The 26,512-nt window shown below is 35.3% G+C and overlaps 1 long non-coding RNA gene across 1 annotated transcript in view; it reads left to right on the top strand.

The window, feature by feature from the left end:
• The window catches only part of LOC116071408, a 30,473-nt gene extending 17,251 nt beyond the window's left edge, over positions 1 to 13,222 (top strand). Inside the window, exons 4-5 of the long non-coding RNA XR_004110883.1 lie at positions 5,743 to 5,821; positions 13,151 to 13,222. This is a non-coding gene — a long non-coding RNA (uncharacterized LOC116071408). The remainder of the gene's footprint in view (positions 1 to 5,742; positions 5,822 to 13,150) is intronic.
• The last annotated feature ends 13,290 nt before the right edge of the window (positions 13,223 to 26,512 follow it).

The raw sequence follows: 26,512 nt of genomic DNA, 5'->3' as shown, positions 1-26,512 counted from the left end.
TAATTGTTCAACCCATGAGAAAGGATGTTTCAATAGTTCTTCAGTCTATGTTGGAATATACAGATGTGTCTACTACTAGTGAAGGAGAAACTCAACAGTCAGAGAGATGAACTTGCTAGTGAGAGTGAGAGCAGCCAGGCAAAGAGCAAAAGCTTCCTTCTCCCATGTCCTTTTATATAAACTGTCACTAGAAGGTGTAATACAGATTTAGGGTAGCTTTCTCACCTCAAATGATCCAATTAAGATAATGCTATACTGATATGTCCAGATGCCTGGGCTTTCATTGATTCCAGAGGTAGTTGTGATTGTAATTAAGATTAGCCATCACAGATGCAAAAAGCAGAGCTCAACATCTATTTAAAATGTTTCCTAATAGAGAAGAAGTAAGGGATTTCTACTGTGATATAAACTCGGTGACTATAGCTTAGTGACACTAAACATTATTCAAGACCCTCTGGGAGGTTATCTAAGCAAAATTCCCATCTCAGCCATGGAAACAACAGTTTAACTCTGTGATTCAGGTACCTGCGTCAAGCAGCCTCTGAGCTGACTTATAGAGCAGTAATTAAGTAACTCAGTATTACACGTGGCCTAAATGTTAATAACAAATTATCTTTGCTAAATAGAGATTTACTAACATAACGAATGGCCATTGACTGAGGTCATTGAATGGCAAAATAAAGATACAGCTGTTTTCCATGTATTCTGACAGCTAATGAACTCAACTATGCACAGTCATCTCTAGTTGTTTTGGAGTGACTGGCTCAATGACCTCTCACAGACAGACACTAAATTCTGACAATGATCATGTCTCTCATCTAAAACATTAGAGTAATTTTGATTTATCTAATCATATCCTCCTATGTACAATAGTCATGTCTAGGCTATTTAAAACTAATTCAATATAGTTATTAGGTTCGTAGTTACTATTGAATATTGTTTAGAGGATAGTTACATGAAAAAGTATACTTCACTCAGGGCAAGCACAATCACCATTGTTTTAAGTGAATGCTCTTTAAAAAATTTTTAGTGTTTTTATTTAATGTTATCATACAATATATTTTAATCATAGTCTTTTCCCTCATACAACACTCTCCCCAGATCCCCCACACCTCTACAACCACCGAACATCATGTTTTTCTCCCTCTCTCTAAAAATTAAAATGTAAAAATCAAAACAAACCACAAAAAAGTACCACAAAAGTCCCATAAAACTCCCAAAACAAAACAAAACAAAGCAAACACAATGCTATGAAGTCCAGTTGGGTGACTATTAAACATGGGCCATGCCTGGAGTGTGGTTGACATACCCTATGACACTTTACTGGAGAAAATTAATTTTCCCTCATCCAGCAGGCATAGACTGCAAATACCTTCTTGATTCGCAGTGCAACATTGTGTCCCTCCTCTTCTCAGTGCTGACATTGGTCTGGTTTGAATCAATACAGGGTTTGTGTGTTAATATGTGTGTCTGTTCTGTTGTGCATAGAAGATATTGATTTCTTCATGTCATCAATGACCTCTGAGGCTTTTCCATATATACCTCTGAGCCAAGAAGAGATGAATTTGATAATGCTATCTTATGCAGGACAGAATGCTCCAAAGTCTATCACTATCTACATATCGTCCCATTGTGGGTCTCTGTGTAACATCTACTGAAAGAAAGCAGCTTCTCTAATGAGGGTTGAGAAATGTATTTATCTACTGGTATAGCAACATGCCATCACAAGTCATTGTATTGCTATGCTGATGTAGAATAGTCGTAGCCGTAGGTTTTCCCTTAGATCCTATGACTTACCTAGTCTCAGATTCTTGGCCACTTTAACAGCATTCATAGTGTATGGGCTGAAACTCATGGAGTGGGCCTTAAATCCAAAAAGAGTTTGGTTATTTCCATGACATCTACATCACTGTTGCACCAGCAGGTATAATAGGTAGGCCATGGGTCTAGGTCACAGGGTTTGTAGCTGGCCATATGGATGATTACTTTTTTTCTCTCAGAGTATGCAGCATACTTCTAGTACCATGAGTGTAAGTCAGTAGGGAAGAAGCTTCTAGTTGGAAACCAGCTAGATTTCTCAGTGTTTGATGACTTAAGTCAGTGTTGCCTTCAGCGGTAAGGCATTACTACTAGATCATGGAAGATAATCAATTATTTTAGCAATAATTTGTGATTTGGAAAGCTGGGGGGGGGCAGAAATAGATGAAATTCAATGACTTAACAGATAGTAACCCATTTTTGACATTGGAGATTTTAGTTGGTGGGTGGCACAAAATGTCTAGTTGAAGCACTGTTCCCCCCCATGTTATATGGTGACTCAATTCAATTTCTTTTCACATATATTTTAGGAAAAATTGACAGTAGTAGGTTCTTATTCAGATTTTTAAAAGTCCTTTATTGCTAATTTCCCTCTCTACATTCCCCCCTTTACCCTGACTTCTCATCCTCCTCCTCATTTAATTCTCCTTTTCTAACTTCTCCTTTATCTCTTTAGAACACTAAACTCTGTTCCACTTCAGTGACTATCCTCTCTATTGACTTAGTTTGTCACTGGCAACCTAACCTTATCTTATCTCAGTCAAAATGGCCAAGATCAATAAAAAAAAAAAAAAAAAAAAAAAAAAAAAAAAAAAAAAAAAAAAAAAAAAAAAAAAAAAAAAAAAAAAAAAAAAAAAAAAAAGAGCAAATGGTGATGAAAATGCAGCGATAGAGGAACAATTATCCATTACTGGTAAGAGCATAAAATGGTACAAACACTATAAAATCAGGATGAAAATCCCCCCAAAAATGAATGTTGATATGACTCAAGATCCAGCTATATTACTCTTGGGCATAGACCAAAAGAGTTCTTCATCTCACTATAGATATACTTGCTCATGTATGTTTATTGCTGTTCTATTCACAATACCAGAAATAAAAATAACCCAGATGCCCATTTGCTGGTGGGTGAATAATGGAAATGTGGCATATTTACACAAAGAAATATTATTAAGTTGTTAAGAAAAGGGAAATTATGAAATTTGCAGGTCAGTAGGTAGAGCTAGAATAATTGTCCTGAGTGAAGTAACCCAGAACCAAAAAGACAAATGTCACATGTTTTCTTTTATATGTGGGTTTTAGTTTTCAAGATTTAGATAAGTGTGTTTTAATCATATTAAATTGCACATATCAAATTTTAATGAAATTAAATTACACAAAACCAATCAAATTAAAGCCATGGAGCTCATAGATATTTCCTTTCTTTTGTTATCGTAGAATACACAAAAAGAAATTTATGTATAAGGAAATTTAAAAGGCAAGGATAAAAAACAAAGAAAATATGTCAGTAAAATTTAGACTAATAGGAAAAATAAGCCAAAAGTGTCATAAGAATTATTATGAAGACACAGGTACCAGGATGGCTGATTGGGTATTGACTCTTGCTACCAGGTCAGACAACTTAAATCCCTAGGACTTATCTAGGCAGAGTGAACTGACCCCCACAAGTTGTCTTCTGACGTCATGTGCCATATGACACATTAACTTCTGTATGCATATACACACATACAGAATAAATACAAGACAAGAGTGGTGAAGAGAAATTCTTTTGAGAATGCATTACTTGGAATAAGATCAACCATATCCATAATAATTACCCTTCCAATATGAACACTGTGGAGGATTCTGCAATGGAAGTAAAAGAACTCTTCATGGAGGTGAAAGGATTGAGGGTGGGTGGTTAGGAGCAATGGTTCCATGCTGAAAAGGAGAAAGAGAAATGAGGCATAACTTGTTCCAAGAAAGATCTGGCAGAAACAGGGTTAAGGGCAATGGAGTGCAACCATGAGGACAGAAAACAAATCAGTAATCAGATTTCCAGAAGCAAAAGCAGGCAAGTGAACAGGAAGGATTAATGGCTTGCCAGTGCAGGTGAGAAAACTAAGAGCGATTGTTGGAGAGATATAGGAAATCCCTTCCTGTAAGTTCTTTTACACAGTCATACTTTTTTTTCCCTCTTGTTAAAAATATAATTCTGCCTCCAGGAACACAGAGGCTTCCGGAGGCATGATTCTGTGATGACATTTGTTACATAAGTTAACATAGTTAATAGGTGTTCAAGGTATGCTTGAGATGAACACAAAGAAAACTAAGCCTGTCCAACATTCATTCAATGTTTATTTCCTTTTAACTAAGCTTTTAGCATATTTGGCATAAAACAGCTTCCTTTAGCTTTCTGAGTTATAAGATTTTTGAGTCACTTCAAAACCATGACTTTTCTGCAAGCAGTGTCTAAGATGCTAAATAAAAGGAATGGCAGTAATTAATGTATTTCATTTCAAAACAAATGCAACTCAGAACAAGAAAGCTGTGTACCATGCAAAGCAAAACCAAAGGTCAAGTGTCAACTGCCAGAAGTTCAGAGAAAAGACTCGACAAGTCTATAGTATTATTACATAGAGGAAACATGATATTTCCTTCAAATTACACTGAATGTATGACATTTCTCTCTGTATGCAGGGTCCTCTACATTTACAGATACTATGCTTTAAATAGCAATGACAAAATATTTGTCTTCTTTTTTTGAAGTATTTATGTTGGATTAGCAAGATTATTGTGAAAGGTGTCTGTCACCAAATATGAAAATATTTGATGTAAAACTTTTTATTATTGGGCTGGAATGTTGGCTCAGCCAACATTTGTTTCCTCTTGCAGAGGACCTGGGTTAAGTTCACAGCACTCACATGGTAGCTCCCAATAGTCTATAACTCCATTCACATAGTGTACATATATATATATATATATATATATATATATATGGGCAAAACACTCAGACATATGAAATAATAAAGTAAATAATTCTAAAATAATTATAATGATTCTTACTAGAATATGCGCTACAATATCATAGATTCCCAATGTAATTCCAACCTCAAGAGTGTAGTAACCTCAGTCAATACTCATATAGGCTACTATCATAACATTTTTGACTCAGAAATATTCTGATGTTACACATAATTATTCAATAAAAACACAGATTAAATTATAATAACTTCTGCTATAATATAAAAGTTGAGTTGCTATCAACTATAATAATAAAATCATTACCTAAAATGGACATGATAATATTTCTTTAGCATTGAGGCATTAGATTATAACCATACTGTTGAATTGTACTATTTTTAATTTTTGAAAATTTTATAAATACATACAATGTGTCTTTATCATACATACTCCTCATACCCTACCTCCAATTTGACAGAAGATTATCCTAACTGTATGTCCCTTTTTTGTATCAATCTGTCTATCTATGTATCTATGTATCTATGTATCTATGTATCTATGTATGTATCTATCTATCTATCTATCTATCTATCTATCTATCATCTAATTTTACTAGATTTAAAATATTTATTTATTTATTTAAAATATTTATCCCACTGAGTCTATTTAATGGAACTATCTACATAGACCTAGGATCTCTGGGTATACTCCAGTGGCCGTACTTATAAAGAAAAGTGGTTCTCCTTTTTCCAGCAGCCATTAACTGCCTATAACTCCTCAGCGAAGGTCCTCACCCCTGCCCAATCCACATGAAAATTGTTAACTGGCTGGCTCACCTGCAGATATTATGTAGATAATCACAACTGTTATGAGCTCATGTGTTTGAGACCTATTCTATACTTAAAGGACAATTTCACAACACCTCTCCCTACCCTCCAACTCTCATTCTTCCCTCTATTTTTTTCATGGTGTTTCCTCAAGCTTGGGAAGAGAATTTTTGATGGAGATGTCAACGTACTGCTGAGCATCAATAACTTCTACTCTCTTGCCTGAATTTGAGGTGGGTTCTACAAGAAGAAAATCAGGCTTAGTACTTATAAGCATTATCAAAAGCCATGGCTAGAAAAGTCGTAGACCTTTAAGAAGATCCCAATGATATAGTCATTATGGCCAATTTTGGAAAAAGGTTTATGATATGCTGAGAAGAAAGTATATTCTTTAGTGTCTGGGTAAAATGTTCTGTGGATACTTGTTAGGTCCAATTGACATATGACAATATTTAACTGCAATGTTTCTTTGTTTAGGTTTTATCTAGGTGACCTGCCTTTTATTGAGAGTAGGGTTTTGAAGTCATCCACTATCATCGTTTTAGGATTAATATGTGATTTTCAACTGTAGGAATGTTTCTTACATGAACTTAGGTGCCCTTGTATTTTATATATAAATATTTAGAATTGCAACATCCTCTTTGTAGATTTTTCCTCGGAGCACTGTGTGTACTGTCCTTTTCCATTTCTTCTAATTAGTTTCAGTTTAAAGTCTGTTTTGTCAGTTATCAAACCTACTACATCTACTTGTTTTGGGGATCCATTTGTTTGGAATATCTTTTTCCAATCTTTGCTCTAATATAATACCCGTCTCTGATGGTGAGGTGTGCTTCTTGTATACTTTGCACCTTCTAGTTGATTGAGGTTTTCTATTGCATTTTCTTTTTGTATACAGTTATAGTAGCATATATGATAAAAATTATTGTTTTTATAATTAAATTAATTCTACTAAAAGAATATTATTAATGTTCTAAGAGGAATCAAAAGAAATCCCATTAAAATAATCCTGTAAATAGATTTTTGTGGTGGTACTTTCAACTCTTCCACACTTACTCTTTGCTTTGTTGGTTAAGCACTAAAACCCAAATCAAAACTTGTCATTTTATGTTCTGAAGTAACAAATAATTTCAGGCTTCTGTGCTAAGAATAATTTTCAAGGTAAATCAAACCTTGCCAAATGGAAAAGTTAAAGTAATCCTTTCTGAACTTCCTTTTCTTTCTTTTTGGTTTAATAAGATTGTATAAAAATGTGGACGTACAGTACCCTACCTATGCCATTTATTGTGTCATTGCTGTTAGCTAAACACACTTATCTTTCATTGTGTAAAGAAAGGAGATGAGTAAGACATGCCTCATAAGGAGGCACATGCTTTAAACAGATAATGTATAGAGTCTATACCATGGGTCTTGAAGTATATCTTGCACAAAATACTTATTTTTATTATGTTAAATGCTGTCTATTATAAATATGGTTTATATTGTTTTCTCCAGTGGTGTGACACTCAGTATATCAACTCTAGGGCAAGCCTCATATTCAGGAGTAGTTGACCCATAAGTAACAGATTCCACAGTTTTGTGTGTGTGTGTGTGTGTGTGTGTGTGTGTGTGTGTGTGTGTGTGTGTGTGTGTCCTTTTATTTGGTTACAGTTTGATAGGGTTCTTTGTGGGGGAAGGCTATTGTATTATTTTGTTTTCTTGGTTTGAGAGGGTTTGCTGTATTTGGTTTTGTTTTTGAGCAAAAAAGCTACAGTTAGGTGGGTAGGGAGCAGGAGAGAATCTGAAAGGACTTGGAGGAGGAGAGGAATATTATCAAAATATATTTAAATTTAAAAATGGCTTTATATAATTAAAATATGGATTATACCTTACAGAGAATATTATAATATGAACTATAAGAATTTTAATGTATGTTGTTATATGAAATATATTACATTTAACACATATGTGTATTGCATATTAAGTAGTCTCACTTTTAACATTAATATTTATTTTAAGTGCTACTCTTAATGGTAGTTAAAGCATTTCTGCTTCTTTTTGTAGTATTATATTTCTGTGACATCTATATTTTAGAAAACACTGTATTTTGAATAATGTAAAATGTTTTATGGTTTAATTAGTTCTATTTTTTAGTTTAGTTCTATGTTGCTCTTCAAGTTACATAACAGGATTCTGACAAAAAGGGAATGCACAGAAACCTTCGGATTGCCAGTGTTCTTATAGTACCTTTAAAATTATTTCTCTACTTCAGCTCTGAGGTGAGAAAACACTTTAGGAGAAATAATGTGAATTGAAATAGGAACTGAAGCTAAAACTAAAGTATTGATCCAATATTTTATCAGCTTCTCTCGTGGAAAACATCTACAGTCGGGTATTATTTCAGCTATATGTATCTTATTTTTAACACTGAGCGTATCCTATCAGCTGGATTTTACTGCAGAGCCTGTGGAATCCCTTCCTTTATAATGCATGTGGTAGAGAAATTAGTGATGCACATTCTATCTTATATTTTTATTACCAGTGTCCTCAATGCAGACCCAGGGATCAAGCTGCCATCAGCTGTGATCAAAGGTGCATTTAAACACTCCATATCTAAGAGAACTAAAGTAGAATAAGTGAAGAAATCCTGTTTAAGAACGTTTATGTAGTTCCAAGCAAAGACGTCTGTTCCATTTTTTAAATTAAATAAGCAACGGAGCTGGGATCAGCACATTTCTTAGCGATTGCTGCTAGAACTCCCTCTCTCCGTGGAGTTCTAGAGGCAACAGGAAATGAAAATACATGGAAGTCAGCATTAACTGCTGGCAGAAGAATGTCGCATCTGGATTTTGAACTGTGTAAGGGACAGAGATGGAGCCGACATTGTCTCCGAGGGGCATTTTTGCTGAGAACAGTGCATTATTTTACATCTTGACTTATTTACTCAGAAAGAGCTGGAAACTCCAAATCTACACATTGTAAGTAAAGAAGATTGATTTTACCTGAACTACCAGACTGGTGTATTTCTGACAGCTAAGTAACATTTACCCTTCTGAACTATCATCCTATCAAAAATAGATAAATTCTGAGACTTTAAAAAAAATGTTCCTAATATCAACAATACAACATTTATGTATATTTTCACTATTACTTTAAAGGAACAGCACATATTTGGGCATTATTCTGATGTTTATATTAAATTTATCCCCCAGGCAGCTATAATCCCACAGGATAACAAAACATAATTGTGAAACTTATTATTTCAAGAAAACACCCCTCTAAAATTCAGGTTGCAATTTAACTAACATCATAGCAATATTAGAGAGTGAATCCTTCTGGTGGTGATTTGGTCACAGGTGTGCTGTGACCAATGGCTTAATGCCTCCACTCAAGTAGTGAGTGAGCACTTCCAACAGCAATGGATTCCTGATAAAATCATGGGATTCAGTGGAATTTAATTTTGTCTTGAATATACTTCTTTGTTCTTGCACCCTACCACAACTCACTTCTATTACCAGGACTGCTCTTAGATACCAGCAGGTTTCCTCTGGACCTCTCATCTTCCAGAACTGAGTCAAAGAAATTGGCTTTTGATAAATTACAGAGTCTTAGACATCCTGCAATTGAAATATCAAATGATCTTCAGTAATACATAATGAACAGCTAACTGTTCATTATAAGGAAAACTCTGAGAGCCAGAACTATTCTTGGGTTGCTATATTGTAGCAGGGGATAGACTTCAAGGAGTAAGGAGTAAAATTCAAAAATTATGAAAAAAAAATTCTCAAAATACTCCAACATAGAAAATTGAGCAAGATAGTAAAGAATCTAGAAGAGACAGAGCCTCTCTTTAGTTGTAATAAAAGAATGTCTTGGTGCCAGTCATTCCTCCATAATGCACACATTAGAATTTTGTGTTTAGATCTGACACATTGTTTAAAGCAAAACTATATCCAGAGGGGGAAAAATGACAAAGATATTAAAGAGATGTGAAACTTCCTGATGAATATTCTGTGACTATCTGACCTGAAAACAATGCTCCTTGGGAAAATACAGAAGTTCTCAATACTGAGAACAGTATTGAAGAAAAACATGTAGAAAGTAAACTGGCGTTTTGCCTCTGTCTTCCCAAGGGATAGGATTATAACAATAGGCATTTTTTTTCCCTATCTTGGGAACATTTTGTTGTTCAACATCAAACTTTCATTACATTTCCTTATGTTAGTCAGGGAGAGTTAAGACAATGAAGGTGTTAAAGGAATCCTAGCTTGCAGTTCAGATGAATGCTGACCAAACACAAGCTGACTATAAAATAACAGCATGGGAATCGTGAGGTTTTATTGTATCCTGTCTATACCACTCTGCACACTTAACTGTAGCTGTTTTACTCAGTTTAATCACTGAATCTGGGGAATGGTTGGACATTGCTGCTAGCTGATTGGTACAGAGGAACTTGTCTCTAAAAGAAGGTGTCTTAAAATGCACAAGCAGCTTCTAAGAAACGAGCAGGCGCTGATAGTTCCTTTCTCTGGGCTCCTGCCTGTCTCATAACTGCAGGCATGGAACCATTTTCTCAGCATCTTTCTGACCCTGCTCAGGCTATCACTAAATGCAGAAACAAAAGCACCACACTGACCTGAGCTTCTTTACTCTTTCCTATACATACATTCTCATACAGAAATTTATTTAAAGTATTATCAAAACATGTTAATCATCTCCAACAGAAAATATTGTATTAGTTATCTTCCAGATTTAAGAACAACCTAGTTGGGAACTGTCAAAATGCAACTTTGGTAATATATGTTGAAAGCTTGGTTTTTGCTTTTTTTTTTTTTTTTTAATAAAAACTATTCTATGAAAAGCACAGGCTGGCATGACTTTATGTTGTCCATACATCTAAGAAATCATTACTCTGTGCCGAGTTCCCATTGAACAGGAAAGTGGAATCCAAATTGACTTAGAGCATTAGATTAGTAACATCAGATCTGTGATCAATGCTGTAGAATAAGCCACACTAACAATGGGTGGGTTTTTGTGTTCTCCCTACTTTTCATATAATTCCATTTTTATGAGAATGCAATAGTCTTAACACTGAAACAATAGAGACTTACTACTCTATAAGGCAGTTAAGAAAACCAATTAGACACTGCTTCATGGTATGGATATGTGACAATGAATTAAACCAGTAATTCATAATTATTTGCTTATCTAATAATTCATAATTATTTTTAATGTTAATGAATGAAAATCATTTGCTAACTGACATTTTCTTAGCACCTTGGGACTTACTTACAATGTAACCTAACTGATAACTCTCTTCCTTCAACAGCCCTCAACCTCTGTCATGTCTTTTGTTCTCCATTAGGTCCCTATTATGTACTTTAACTCTACCGAGGTATCAAGTATAGGTTTAGAAATGTCTGGACTTTGCCTTTACCACCAGCATTGTGGTGGCCCTCTGCCTCCCTCCTTTACATAAATAACTTTAAAATGTTATTACTTGAGTCTCATTCGAACACCAACCCTAATGGACAATAGACATAAATGATGAGATGCTATGTGTTAGATGGTGTTGTCTCCTCTGCACATAACTAAGTGGAGGACTTAATTTAGAAATAGGACATTGCAGAGACTGTCAGTTACACTCAGATGAGTCCACGGTAGAGTCAGGTGGGCTCTTAATCTATCAGGACACTTGGTTTTGTAAGAAGACAGCAACATCAAGACAAAGCATGGGAGATGCCAAATGGCCAAATGGAGGATAGACATTGCAGACTGAGACACACAGTTCTGGGTCCAGAAATGAAAAAAAAAAAAAAACAACCTTCCATCAGACCACCAGAAACCAGCTAGAGGCAAGAAAGGGAACCACAATGTTACTCAGAAGAAATGTGACTATAGGTGACATCTTGGTTTTAGACTCCTAACTTCCAGAAATACAAAACAAAAATTTGGGGTTTGGTATGTCAGCCAGTTTTTAATATGGTAACTATAAACTTAGGGAATACAGAAAACTGTTAAATGTTTTTTCTTAAATCTTGGCAACAAAGCCAGGATTTTTATCAGCCTACATGTGTCATATAAGGGATGGAATCAATTAAAGCCTTTTTACTATTACTTTCTCTTTTCTTTTTGTGGTTGGTTCAACACTAGAAATGCTAACTATGAACTACTCAAAATTATGAGTGAAACAACACTTGTTTAATAAAATTTCAACTGGAGTAGCACTTTGATGGGAAGGAGCAAAAAATTTGACCAGGTGATTTCATTTATTTATTCACTGTATATTTATAAATGGAATATTCTAAATATTTATATTCTGTCCATACTACTTCCCCTTGAAATAGAAAATTAAGTATCTAAGGAATAGCATACCTTAGTCTGGCATTTCTTGCTTATGATGGAGCAGAGATGATTTGGACGGCTTCTGTGGGACCTTCTATAATGGAAGCACTTTAAACCAATTGCATGTTCTCTATACCATGACAATGGTTGTTCTGAACATTTACTACAGTACTGGCAAATGTTTCCTGTAATGAGCTGAAAATTAACATATTATCTAGAGAAAAGGGGTTTCACATTCATTATTGCACAGAACTATCAGAGCTATCTACAACTATTTAAGCCATGGGGCTTAAAACAAGGGCCAGATGGTTAAAGGGCTAATAGCATTTGAGCTATGCAAAGCAGAGGCTTGAGCCTCATAGGAAGATCTGGCAGTAGGTTCTGAATGAGGAAGACCAGTATGCTAAAAACAAAAGCTGCCCAGTTATGTAGTTAAACTTTCCCAAGAAATCTTTAAATATTTATTTGCTGAAGAACAAATAAAGTCAGCCTGACATTGCTGATAGCTTCTAGTGCTTTCTCCAGTGGCTGTTAACTTTCTGGATTTGTTAATGAGATGCTGAGATCCCTACATGGGAGGCTGGAAAGCAGATGCATTTACTTATTTATGTTTTTGAAGAAAGCATTAAGTAAAGGCTACTTCAAAAACCCATGCCACTCTGTATTTATTATTATTATTATTATTATTATTATTATTATTATTATTATTATTATTATATTATCTATCTATCTATCTACCTATCTATCTATCTATCTATCTATCTATCTATCTATCTGTCTGTCTGTCTGTCTATCTATCTATCTATCTATTTATTTGCTGTAACTGAGTACATCAATTAGCCAATCTGAAAGTGAAGGAATTTACTTTGGATCATGGTTTCAGAGATGTTGTTTCATGGTCATTCTGAAGCTGAACAGTTTGGGTCAATGAACCGAAAGTGAAGTGAATATGTGGCAGAGCAGAACTGTTAACCTCAAGGCGTCCAGGAAACAGAGACAGAAAGACAGCACTCTGACAAGATAAGTCCCCAAGGACACTCTTCCATGGACCTACTTCATCTAACCATCTATCTTCCCAGAGTTTTCATGACCTTCAAGTAATGGTATCACAGGCCTTTTTCCTGCAAGAGTAGAGGATGGTTGAGAAATAAAGCTGCCAAAGGAAGTCAGGGGCAGTTTGGCAAGCTAAGGCAGTTTTTCTAGCTCAGCACCTCACAAAACCTATACTTTTGCCCTTCCAGACCTCCTGTTCAAATGGAAGCATCTCATCCCACTTCAGAGAGACTTTGTGTTTGAAGCATGTAATCATCACCATAGAGACCCACAACTAGCCAAGATACAGAGAATGAGAGACTATAGAATACTCAGTTCTACGTGGAACCTATATACTACTATATCCTGTCCTTCAAAAACTCAGGGACCGTTGGATATGACATTCCAGCACTAGCCGAAAGCTATTGGAAATACTTAGCTGCTGGAATGAAAGGGTCGGTATTCTGTAAATGTGTAGCCCTTTATATATCTGTCAAACTCCACTGGAAGACCACATATCAAGAATATTTGCATAATACAAATTGGTATTAATGGATTAAAGAAAAGAAAGATGTAGTGTGCAAGGAAGAAGCAGTGAATCTGGCAAGAGCTGAGGGACGGAGGGTAAATATGATCAAAATGCACTTTGTGGAATTCTTAAAGAACCAATAATAAATAAATAATATATGAAGTCCCATTGAGGATGAAGCCATACGATGTCTCCCTGTTTCATTAACCTTGTTCTTGGAGCTGATGGTATAAGGCAGTTAATATATAAATTGGATGCTGATGTAACTGTCTTTATTCACAGTAAGGGCTTTCAGTGCTCTTACCTACTGTTCCTTCTCAATTAAGCTGGAAAACCCCTGTATATTTTTCTCATGTGCTTTTGATAACATATCATTGTGGTTTTCAATCAGTAAATAAAATTTTATTTTAGATCCTCAAATAAAGCAATATATTAATGTATTTTTTTCTAAGTTGAAACATTACTTATTTAGGTAAAAACAAATTAAATAGATAATTGCAAAAAAGCAATTTACAGCTCCCTCAGGCCTTAATCCAATTAGCCTATATGAGGACTAATGTTGAATAAAACTTTAAAGAGTGGGGCAAATCAAACTAGGAAGAATTAAAGTAATCTAGCATGGACATTGCTCATGTCCATGAATTAGATGGATATTAGATGAATATCCTTCAAAAAGGTCTATGTGGCAAATGCTTGACCTATAAAGTGAAACTGTTGGGTGATGGAATTTTAGCAAATGGGGAATTTACTGGGTAATGCCTTTGGAAAAGATTGTGACATCCCAGTCATTTTCTTGCTGTACCTCTGGTTCACAAGGCATGATGTTCACTCTGTAGCACACTTTAAGCATAATATGATGCTTTGCCAGAGACCAAAGTATACTACTTCATCATGGACTAAAACTTATACACTTTCAAGTGAAAATAAATCTTTTATTCATTATAAGTTAATTATCCCAGACATTTCTTCATAGAAACATGATGGTGATGAATAAAAGAATTTTATCTGAACAAAAGACTTTTTCCTCAAGTGACATTACAAACACCACCACACTTACTGTCTTAGTTACTTTTCTATTGCTGTGATAAACTGCTCTGACTTAGAGGAGGGAAAAAGTTTATTTGGGGCTTATGGTTCTAGAAGATTAGGGTCCATAATAGCACAGAAAGTAGGTTGCAGACATATGGGCAGAGCTAGAAACTGAGAGCTGAGAGCTACTAGATAGAACTACAAACAGAAGTACAGAGAGCTAATTAAGAATGGCATGGGTAAAAAAAAAAAATGGCATGAGCTTTTGAAACCTCAAAGGTGGCTCCCAGTGACAAACTTCTGTCAGTAAGGCCTAGCCTCCTAAGCGTCTCCATAAAGTAGAATTCTCATGACTGAGACGAGGGACATCTCTTTAAACCTCTACATTTCCTTGATAAGGATACAGAGATATGATGGTAAAATTTCCACGCACATCAAAGTAAGCCCATCAATTCATTGCTTACTTTCTCATAAGAAGAACAAATATTTGTTTTGGAGAAAGAAGTGGAGTAGAGATAACTAACAATAAATATTGTTAGGAAAACCATACAAAATCCTATTTTATAATGTATATATATATATTACATATAAATAATCATTCATTATATATAAATATATCCAATTTTATACAATAGTTTTATGTGAAAATATGAAAATGAACATGAATGTTTAGTTGTAGTCACCCTACACATGGAATAATGCTCCTCAGATAAGCCATAGCTTCCAAATAAAAGTACCATCTGTGGTATACCCATGTGTGGGCATGAATTCTGTGAGCTGTAATAATATCATACTATGTGCATGAATGCAAAATTGGCGCAAATGTTGAAAGGGTAGCCATCTTCTTTCTGCTTGGATTTAAGAACTACTCCACAGGAGGAAACACATACCTCGTAATGTAAATCTCCCCAAAAACCTGTGTTTAGGATTTGATAGACATTAGGGGCCAGCCTCCTGCTGTTATTTTGCTACATGGACATATTATCAATCTTCCCTTTACTTTCAATACTCTGTTCCCCTATTTAACATAATTCTCAGACCTCATCAGAGAAATTGCTTTGTTAATGGCAGTTAATGTAGAAATTTGCAGCTGTTCAAAGTGAACAGAACTAGTACTCCAATGAATCATCAACCATACAAGACACAACTATATCTCCTCTCTCTACAGTGCTTAGGACTTATTGGGGAACATGGGGCAGACAGATAAATCAGGAAGAACTGGAGCAAAGTAATGTTTTCTGGCTATGACTGGAGTGCTACACTCATGGATTCACAGCAACTGTGGTGGACCATAAAAGATCAAATCTATATCCTACTACAGAGCAATGGGGAATATGGAAGATGTTTGCTCTTAAGGCTCCAGCTCTGAAACACTATTGACAGCTGGTGTTTCTAGGAGTGATAAGGCCTGATATGAGCCCTGATATAATAACCACACTCCAGTGGATAACACCTGCACCCCATCTTCATAAGTATATGGGCAGCCCAAGTTATTTTGTATAATATAAATAGGACTCAGTGGGTTATGAGGAAAAGAAAAACAAAACAAGACAACCCAAAGAAAACCAAGGACATGTAGTTAGGAGGAGATGGAACACAGAGGGAAGATCCAGTAGGCATTAGGTGGAACAGTTGGGGTAAATACAAATACATTGGAATATGAATGAAATTCTCATATTTATGAATAAAATTTTTGTGTAAAACAGAAAATGGCACAATGAATCCCATTACTTAGTATAGACACTATCTACTAAGATGGTATGACACTACAATGCTGTTCTTTCTTAAGAAAATTTGTTCACTTGAATGGTTTGATTATATTGATTATTAGTTTGCCATCCTAATGGTGTCTTAGATAGGGTTTTACCACTGTGAACAGACACAATGACCAAGGCAAGTCTTATAAAAGACAACATTTAATTGGGGCTGGCTTACAGACTCAGCAGTTCAGTCCATTATCATCAAGGTGGGAGCATCTAGGCAGGCATGGTGCAGGCAGAGCTGAGAATTCTACATCTTCATCTGAGGACAGCTAGTGGAAGACAGGCTTCCAGGAAGCTAGGATGAGGGTCTTAAGGCCATACCCACAGTGACACACCTACTCCAACAGGGCGACACCTTCTAATAATGCCACTTTCTGGAGTGAGTATATATATAAACAAAAGGTGATTTTTCAACCTTCCCATTTTTCCATGGATTCCTTTAAAAATACAGCTTGGTAATATTGTTTTTTTAAAGAAAAAAAATAATGACATGACTTGTAAGACTCAAGCTCTGGCATCTCATTCCATCAAGCACTTAGTTTATGAACTTTCATTTAGCTTTGTGAACTTTAGTGATAGATTTATTTTGTAAGAGACCCACTTCAAACGAAGTATATTTAGTATATATAAAGAATATAATTTAAGATCTATGCGCAACGTACCACCCCCCCACAGACACACACACACACACACACACACACACACAAACACATGCTCACTGGATTTCTGCAAAAATTACTTCTTTTTAATTTGTAAGCATTTTCAAATTGTGTTCTTGACTTTTATGCTGATGTCTTATGCTTAAGTAATATTATTTTTAAAGAGGTCTTTCACTATATATGTTAAATTGTATAAAGAAACAAAAAATTTTGCACAGTTCTTTTTTGTTTTCCATGCATTCAAAGTACAAGACATTGTATAAAACCTATTTCAAAAAAAGTCCATATCTTCATGAGGGTAAAATAAAAAATGTACTAACTCTAGACCTCAAAAATAATACTACATTCTGGAACTCAAAAATAATTAATACTAATTAAAATTGCAGAATACATTTAATCATATGTAAAGGTACATTTGTTTTGTTTTTTGTTTTTTGTTTTCTAGACATAGTTTCTCTGTATAGTCCTGGATGTCCTGGAACTCACTCTGTAGACCAGGTTGGCCTCGAACTCAGAAATCTGCCTGCCTCTGCCTCTCATGTGCTCGGATTAAAGGCATGTGCCATCACTGCCTGGCTGCAAAGGTACATGTTTGTTCTATTTTCTCCTTTCTATTCATGGATATTATCTATTGATTGTAGAAGATGTCTTATGTGTGTAAACTATTTGAAAGAGGCAAGGAAGGAAGAGTAATGGTTGAAATATAAAATAATAAAATCCTAATTTGTAAAACATTTGAAAATGAATGGCACATATATAAAGACAATGACAGTAATCCTACACAACATGTGATTTTTATTCCAGTACTCTCACAAGCTTACAGTTGTGATCAGAGGGTCCTTACTCCATTCACCACTGATCACAATCCCCATGAAAGGTAACTTTTGTAGAGCCATTTGGTCCTCCCTTTTAAAGTTTAGTTATATGCTAACTCTGATCTAACTTTGTTACTGTGCAAGACAAGTTGAAATTGGTTTCTTTGAGACATAATCATTAATAGTTCATTAAGATACTCAGTCAGGGAACAGGGAATAGAGAGCTTGCAGAGTCATAACAAAAGATACATGAAAACAACACTTAAACTAAGTTTTCTTTGCAACTGGCCTTACCATGAAATAGATTTGGTGAACATTCATTGCATAAATGTAAATGTTTTCTTCTGAAAAAATATAGACACAGAGAAAGAAAGAAATTGTCTTTTCTATTACTAGCTATGATGCAGAGTTCTTATCAGATGAAAGAATTCCACATAACCAAACTTTCAATTCAGGATAGGAAATACTGCAATGTGAGTGTTGACATCTAATGTCTAATAGCTATTTTTATGACTATTACTATCTGCATGCTTTAGAAAGACATTTGTCTAAAAATGGATTTCTTAAAAGCTCCACAGCTACCAAGATACTGTTTTTCACACCAGGAATCCTAGAAAAATATCCAAACTTCTACATGCAGGAAGCAACTTACAGATGAACTTCTGCAACAGGGACACTGGTTTCCTATTGATGAATTAATGTCATTCTTTCTGCATATTTAAATCTGAGACTAAGGGAAGTACATCCACTATATCTAATGATATTTTAAGAGAGAGGCTAATGAAGAGAATATGCAAAATACCTGAATAGTTCTCCTTAGAACTATCAAAGTCATTAGGAAGGAAAGGCTAAGGCTGCCATGGCCATGAGATGTCTAATGAGACATGGCAACTGTTAATACCATAGTAACGTTGATGGATCTTGGAACAGAAAAAGAACATTATGTTAAATCTAAAATATTTGAATAATGTATGGGTTTTATTAAAATTAAAGTGTCAATACTGGACATTAATTATAATGTATTATCTTAATACAAGATATAAGCAGCAGGGGACAGAGGTTGTAGGATACATGGAAAATCTCTGTACTATGTCAATCTCCCTGTACTTCTAAAATACTTTTGAAAATTAAACTTACTTTTTTATTTTATTGAAATGGATTTTTCTTATATAATATATCCTGGTTAGAGTTTCTCCTCTCTCTACTCCTCACAGTTCTTCCCTAATTCCCCTCCCCTCCAAACCTACTCCCTTTCAGTCTCTCATTAGGAAAACAAATAGACTTCTAAGGGATAATAATGAAAACATAAAATATAATAAATAAAGCCAAAACTAACTCATTGGAACTGGACAAAACAAGACAAAACAAAAAAAAAAAAAAAAAAAAAACAAACAAAACAAAAAGAGCCTAAGAGTAGGCACAAGAAACAGAAACCACTGCTGATTTGCACACTTAGGAATCCTAAAATACAAATAATAAATGAGAAGCCATAATCTATATGCAAAGGATATATAGAAAATAAAAGAAAGAAGAACACACACAAACACACACACACACACACACAGACACACACGCACACTAATATCAGTCCAATTTGATGTAAGGCCAATTAAAATATAATAAGATGAAATTTAAAAAAAGAAAAGCTGTAACGTGATACTATGAGACAAGGAAGCTCAAAAGATGATATTGCTGCTGGCCATGTACTACTGGGCATGCATCCTACCTTGAAGAGTAGTTTGTTTCTCAAGTTACAATCCCTTAGAAGAAACTAAGTTTTCATTTGCAAGTGATTATCAATTAGAAATGGCTTCTGGGTTAGGACAGGAGGAATGTGTTTGTCTTTTCTCTCCATTCTGGGACACTGGACACTCTGCCTCAGGATCTGTGGATTCATATGTGTGATGAATTCATGTTGATTTAGGTCATGTTCTTAGTGTTCTTCATCTACTCTGACTCTTAAACTCTTTCCTCCTCCTGTTCCTCAGAGTTCCCTGAGCCTAGATGGAATGTCATGGAGACATTGTATTTAAGGCTGAGTATTCTAAGGTCTCTCATTCTGTATACATCTGGATGTGGGACTCTGTATTTGTTCCCATCTGCTGTAGGAGGAAGCTTTTCTGATGATGGCTGAACAAGGCACTCATCTATGAGAAGAGCAGGTCATTAGGAGTCATCTTATTGCTGTATGTATTTTTATTTTAGAACACTGTATGGTTTTACCCTAAGTCCCTTGGTCAGGATCTTCACTGACCAAGCAGTTTCAGGTATGGCCTCTTAAGGAGTTAGCCATAAGGCAAATTAGATTTATATTGGTTGATTACTTTACAAGCTTTTTGCTACCCTTGTACTAACATATTTTATAGGCAAGACACCATTATAGATTGAAGTGTTTGTTGTTGGATTATTGCTTATGCTTATTACTTATATCCTTTGGTATATAGAGTACTTTCCTGTATCAAAGGCACTATTAGCACAGTAGGCAAAAAAGTTCCCCATGTAGTCATAGTCTTGATTTATGCTGTTCAATGAGCTTTGTAGGCGTCATCTTTAGTAATGTGGATACCAATCCTGGTAAAAGTGTTGGCAACAGTCTAGATTGTCTAGGGATCCCCATAGTACTCCATTTTTGTTGAAAACTCAATTAGATATAAACTCACACTGGTATTGGAAGCTTTTTTTGGTGAGAAGAGATTTCCAGTTCGAGCTCTGTCAACCCCATTATTTGGCTTTAATTTAGATTGCCTTCATATATGTATATAGTATATAAAGCTACCTTATTTGGTTTCTATGTGACCACTAAAATTGTCTTTAATTTTAGCTATCTACTCCTATATTCCTGTCCTTGTTCCCCCTCTTCCCTAATCCAAACTATTTGATCCTCATATAGAAGCAACCTCCAACAATCCATAACTATCTATTCTATTTCTCTTTACTAGAGAGATCTATCTGTCCCCTCTAGTACCTTGTGCTATATCTAACCTTTGTGGTTCCATGATTTGTAGGTTGGTTATCATTGACTTAACAGCAGGTGCCCACAAATAAGTGAATGCATATCATATTTCTCTTTCTGATTAGTTCCATCCATTTTCCTGGGAATTTCATGATGTAATTTTTGTTTTATTTTGTTTCTCAAGGCAAGGTTCTGGCTCTCCTGGAACTTGACCTGTAGACCAGGCTAGCCTAAAACTCACAGAGATCCCCTTGCCTCTGCCTTCCAAGTGCTGGGATTAAAGGCATTAACATCCATTAAAGGATTAATCATCACTATAGGGTTTTATGATTTCATGTTTTAACAGCTTAGAATACTGAATTCTGTAAAAGTATCACGTTTTCGTTATCCATTCTTCTGTTGAGGGATATCTAGGTTGTTTCCAATGTCTGGCTATAGTGGATAGAACATCCATGCATATGGGTAAGCAAGTGTCTTTGTTAGAATGAAGCATCCTTTGGGTATACGCCCAAAAGTGGTTTTCCTGGATTTTGAGGTAGATCAATTCCCATATTCTTGAGGAACTGCCACACTGATTTCCACAAGCAATGAATGTGGGTTTTCTTCACATCCTCACCAGCATGAGCTGTTACTTGTTTTATTGACCTCAATCTTTCTGACAGATGTGAGATGGAATCTCAAAGTAGTATCTCTCTGATGGCTAAGGATGTTAAATATTTATTTGTTTCTCAGCCATTTGAATTTCTTCTATTGAGAATTCTTTGCTTATATTGACACCTCAATATTTTTTATTTGAGTTACTTATTTGCTAGATATCTAGTGTTTTTTGAGACCTTTATATATTTTGGATATCAGTTGACTATCAGCTGTATAGTTCACAAAAATCTTTTCCCAATCTGTCAGCTGCCACTGTCCAGATGATGGTATCTTTTGCCTTACAGAGCTTTTCATTTTAATGAAGTCCCATTTAGTAGCTGTTGACTTTAGTGCTTGTGCTAGTGATGTTCTGTTCAGAAAATCTTTTTGTGTGCCAGTGAGTTCAAGGATATTTCCCACTTTCTTTTCTGTCAGGCTTAGTATATTTGGTTTTTTGTTGAGGTCTTTGATCCATATATTGCATTTTGTGCAGGGTGATAAGTTTGGATATATTTGGACTTTTCTATATGGAGTTACAGAGTATGACCAGCCGAAATTGTTTAAATTGTTGTCTTCATTTCCATGTATGTATTTCTTGCTTCTTTACCAATAATCAGGTGTGCTTAAGTGTGTTAATTTATATCTAGGTCTTCAATGTGCTTCTATTGATCAATGTGTCAGTTTTGTGCCAATACTATGATGTTTTTATTATGAAGACTTTGTAGTATAATTTCAGTTCTGAGATGGTGGTACCTCTAGAAGTTCTTTTATTGTATGGGATTGTTTTAGCTATTCTGTTTTGTGTGTGTGTGTGTGTGTGTGTGTGTGTGTGTATGCTTCCATATTAAGCTGAAAATTATCCTTTTAAAATTCTCAAAGAATTTTGTATTAGAATTTTAATGGGGATTGGGTTGAATCTGTTGATTGCCTTTGGAAGGATGGCCAATTGTACCATAGGAATCCTACTGATACATGAGCATGTATCATCTTTCCACATTTTGATAGCTTCTTCAATGGCTTTCTTGAATCTCTTAAAGGTTTCTCATACATGTTATTCACTTGCTTGCTTAGATCTACCTCAAAATATATTTTATTATTGGAGGTTATTGTGAAAGGTACTGAATCTCTGATTTCTTTCTCAGTCTGGTTGTCATTTGCATATAGGAGAACTACTGGTTTTGGTGAGTCAGTATTGTGTCTAGCAACTTTGATGAAAGTATGTATCAGCTCTAGGGGTTTCCTGGTAGAATTTTCACAGTCAATTATATTATCATATCAGCTTCAAATATAGATTTTTTTTCCTCGGGTGAATTCAGGAGTTGGTGGTGGGATAAAAGATTGAGTGTGTTTGGGGCTCAAATTAGGAGGAGAACATCTGTGTGACCCACTGAAGATGAGGATGGGGGAAGCAGGGAGGCTGCAACATGTGATTGGCTGCAGAGGTGGTGATGAGGCTGAGGAATTAGAGAGGCCGAGGGAGAAGCAAAGGTTTGAAGTCAGCCACCCTGCTACCCTGGCTGGAGTCAGATTGATGGTGTATAAAATTGGGGATCTAATTAAGATGTCTATAAACAGATATGTCTAGATATTTACTGATAATGGAAAACTAAATTGGTATGGTGCTTCTGGTGAATAATTTGACAGTATCTACAAAAACTACAAAAGGAGTTTACATCTCCTTTCATACAGTGATCCCATTACTACCGACTTTTCTCTTCCACATATGTGAATTTCTTTTGTGTGTGCAATTGTTTCCATGCTTACTGATCGTCAAACTCTTGTTTGACATGAAGAGGTTTGTTACTAAGAGTGGAATCATTAACAGACCATTAGGCCTTGATGGCTCTGGTAGTTAAGTGTATTAATTCTGCTGTGTTCAATAGATAAAGAATGTTTTTACTCTCCCACTTTTCTCTTTGCTTACTCTCTTACCTCTTTCTTCTTCCATGGGATAACATAATAAGAATACCCTGTCTTGTTTAACTTCTTCAGTCTTGGACATTTTAGACTTTACAGCAATATGAAATCAATTTATATTTATTATAAATTGTTTAATCTATGATGTTGTATTATAACAGAAAATATTTAAGAAAATATGTCAAAGATATTAAAAGTAGTGTGCGAAAGAAAAGTATTTAAAAGAATATGCAGAAATATCTACCAGTAGATAAACATAAAAATAAATTTAAATAATTAATATACATTGTAGCCTACTTTCTATTCCTCAGAAAAAGAAAGATTTATATATACTTGAATATGTTCATTATATACAGGATATAGAATTTTTGGTGACTGTATGTTGTGGGGCTTCATGTCACCCAGTTTAATTTCAAACTGACTACATAACCAAGGATGACCTTGAATTCTCTTCTTCTTGTGTCTACATCTGGAGATTTATCATTACAAGCAGTTATAAGCAGGCTTCACCACATAGAATTTTTGTAGTACTGGGCATTAAATCTAGCATTTATTTATTTATTTATTTTTGCACACTAGAAAAGAACTCTACCAATTTAGCTAAATTTTCAGTCTCTCTGAATTAGTATCTCTCTCTCTCTCTCTCTCTCTCTCTCTCTCTCTCTCTCTCTCTCTCTCTCTCTCTCTCTTTCTCCCTCTCCTCTCCCTCTCCTTTTCCCTCTCCCTCTCCCCCCACCTCCTTATTTCTCAAAACTACCTAGCCTGGCCTTGAACTTCTAGCAATTCTCTGCCTCAGCTCTCTGCCTCAGCTTCCCCAATGCCAGGATTATAGGCATAAATAAGCATGAACTACCACTCCATGTTTAGACTACATAGATACACACGCACACACACACACACACACACACACACACACACACACACACACATTAGGATTAATGTTGATATAAAGATGCTACCATTTGGGACTGGGGAGATTACTCAGTATGTAAAGAGCTTTTCACCAACTCTAAAAATCTGAGTTTGACTTCTGAATCCATGTGGGAGAAAGTGGCAACTGATGTCTGCAAGTGTTCTCTGACTGTGTGACACATACATACACCCACTAAATACATCATAAAAATGTTGCCACTTGGTGCATGTTTATCACTCTTAATTACTACGTTTTTGTACAATCTTTATAATCAGTATTCTTGATTTCTTTGGCAGTACCATGCTCCAGCTGGGGTTTCTTGATTTCGTTGGTAGTACCATGCTCCAGCTGGGGTTCTGGGATTTCTTTCTTCACATTCTCTGTGAGGTGAGACTTTCTTATTGTTACATGCTTGAGCTACAACTGAAGAAGCTCCTTTTTTACGAGAATTGCTCTGGGCCCACAGAAGCTAGTGTGTCAACAGAGTAATAAAACAGATCCACCCAGAAAGTTCCTACCTCCTGACCTCCTAGCAAACTGCTGCTGAGTGACTGCTGAGCATAAAATTTTAAAGCCTTGCTTCCTCCCATATTGCAATGCTTCTAAAGTGTACCTTCCAACTCACTAGTTGCATCACGTAGAAGGCTGTCTACTGTGGACTCATGCTTTTGACCATATCTGCTCTTGGCTTTCTCCTTTCTCTCTGCCTTGTTTTCTTCACTTCTTTACTTGCCTCTTCCAGGATTCACTCTTGGATGAATGAGTGTCTGTGATTTTCCCCTGTTGTATCTGCTTCAGGGAACCAGACCTTACATACTCATTTCACGGTATTATTACCATTCGTGTTCTCTTTATTGTTATATTGCTTCTCTTAAAATACATCACACAATAAAGTAAAACTCAGTCCAGCTTACAGGAATCAGTATGCATGAATCTTTAAAATAATTCCTAAACATTATTACCTAGTAAAACAAGTTAGAACCTTAGACTTTGACTTTTTCAAACTAATGCTAAGTTCTCATAAACGATGATATGATAAAACTATTCAAACTAGGATACCGGATTCCTTCCTTCTATTGCCTCAGGCAGTGTACCCAAGACTAAATCCATGGGGTTTTTCTTGGGTTCCTTGCAGTTCTGTGCCTGCTGTGGTTTGTTTTATATGCCATTGTTCCTCAGAGCAAGTTTAAAGCATTTAGTAGCAAACATGTGCCAACTGAACCCAAAGGACAATGCTGTTCTAGGCTGAGTCCCAGAAACTGCCATTTTCCTGTTTCTGAGACATGCTTAAGTGACAGGAATCAATTCTGAGAATGACTTTTGGAGTGCTTCTGATTACTTGCAGTAATCATAACTTGAAAGCACGAGATGAAGCTAGATCTTAGAGAAGACACTTTCTTCTACAGCAAATTTGGTGAACTCTGTTGACCAGCTTTATCATAATGGTTTGATGGAATGTATGCTAGCACAAGAATGAGCTACTTATAAAATATGTTTGACACTAGGCCACATACATAATGTATTTCTAGTCTATGGAAATTTTATTTTCCTTAGAATTTTATTTTTGGTGTTTTGTAGTCATGGTGTAAATTGACACATGCACAAATCATACAAAATACTATTAACTGACATTGTCTACCTGTTTATTCAACATAAATATCTGTAAAGAGTAAAACTATTGTGGGTTTACAAGTTTTTTTAAAAAAATATTATGACTTTTACCTGTGGAATTTTCTGTTATAGATTGTGTATCAATAGATTCATTTACTGTACTATTTTAGGCTACAATTTCCTTATCGTAATGCTTGAGAGATTCTTCTATGCTATTGAATCTAACAGAAATGCACTATGTTATATTATTTTATTTTTACTGTTGACAATTGTAATTGTCCAGTGAATTAATATACCAAAATTTTATTTAAGGATTGTCAATGTTCATGAATATTTGAGTTGTCTATGGGTTTTAGTTCTTGTTAATGAATCTGCTACAAATGTTCTTGTACAAGGAATCATACATATATGTTTCCATTTTTCCTATGAAAATATGTAAATATATGTGAAGTGCAATTTCTATATCATAATGCAAGGGTATGTTTAACTTCATAAGCAAGGCCAAACCTTTTAGCATGCAGTTTGTACCAATTTACATTCCAACCAGGAGTGTGGGAGACTTCTGATTGCTCTCCAGCATGAGATTCTGTCTGGTGGTATTTGATTTTAACATCTTTCATCCTTTCATTCACTATGGTTTTCATTTGCATTTCATTGATAACTAATGAAGCCAAATGAAGTGCTTCTTCACTATGCATACTTGGCTTTTGAAAGACAAGTTGTGCATCCCTAATCTGAGAACTCAG

This window comes from Mastomys coucha, unplaced genomic scaffold (assembly GCF_008632895.1).
Source record: "Mastomys coucha isolate ucsf_1 unplaced genomic scaffold, UCSF_Mcou_1 pScaffold22, whole genome shotgun sequence".
NCBI classification, from domain to species: domain Eukaryota; kingdom Metazoa; phylum Chordata; class Mammalia; order Rodentia; family Muridae; genus Mastomys; species Mastomys coucha.
This window is presented reverse-complemented; position numbering and strand designations above follow the sequence as displayed.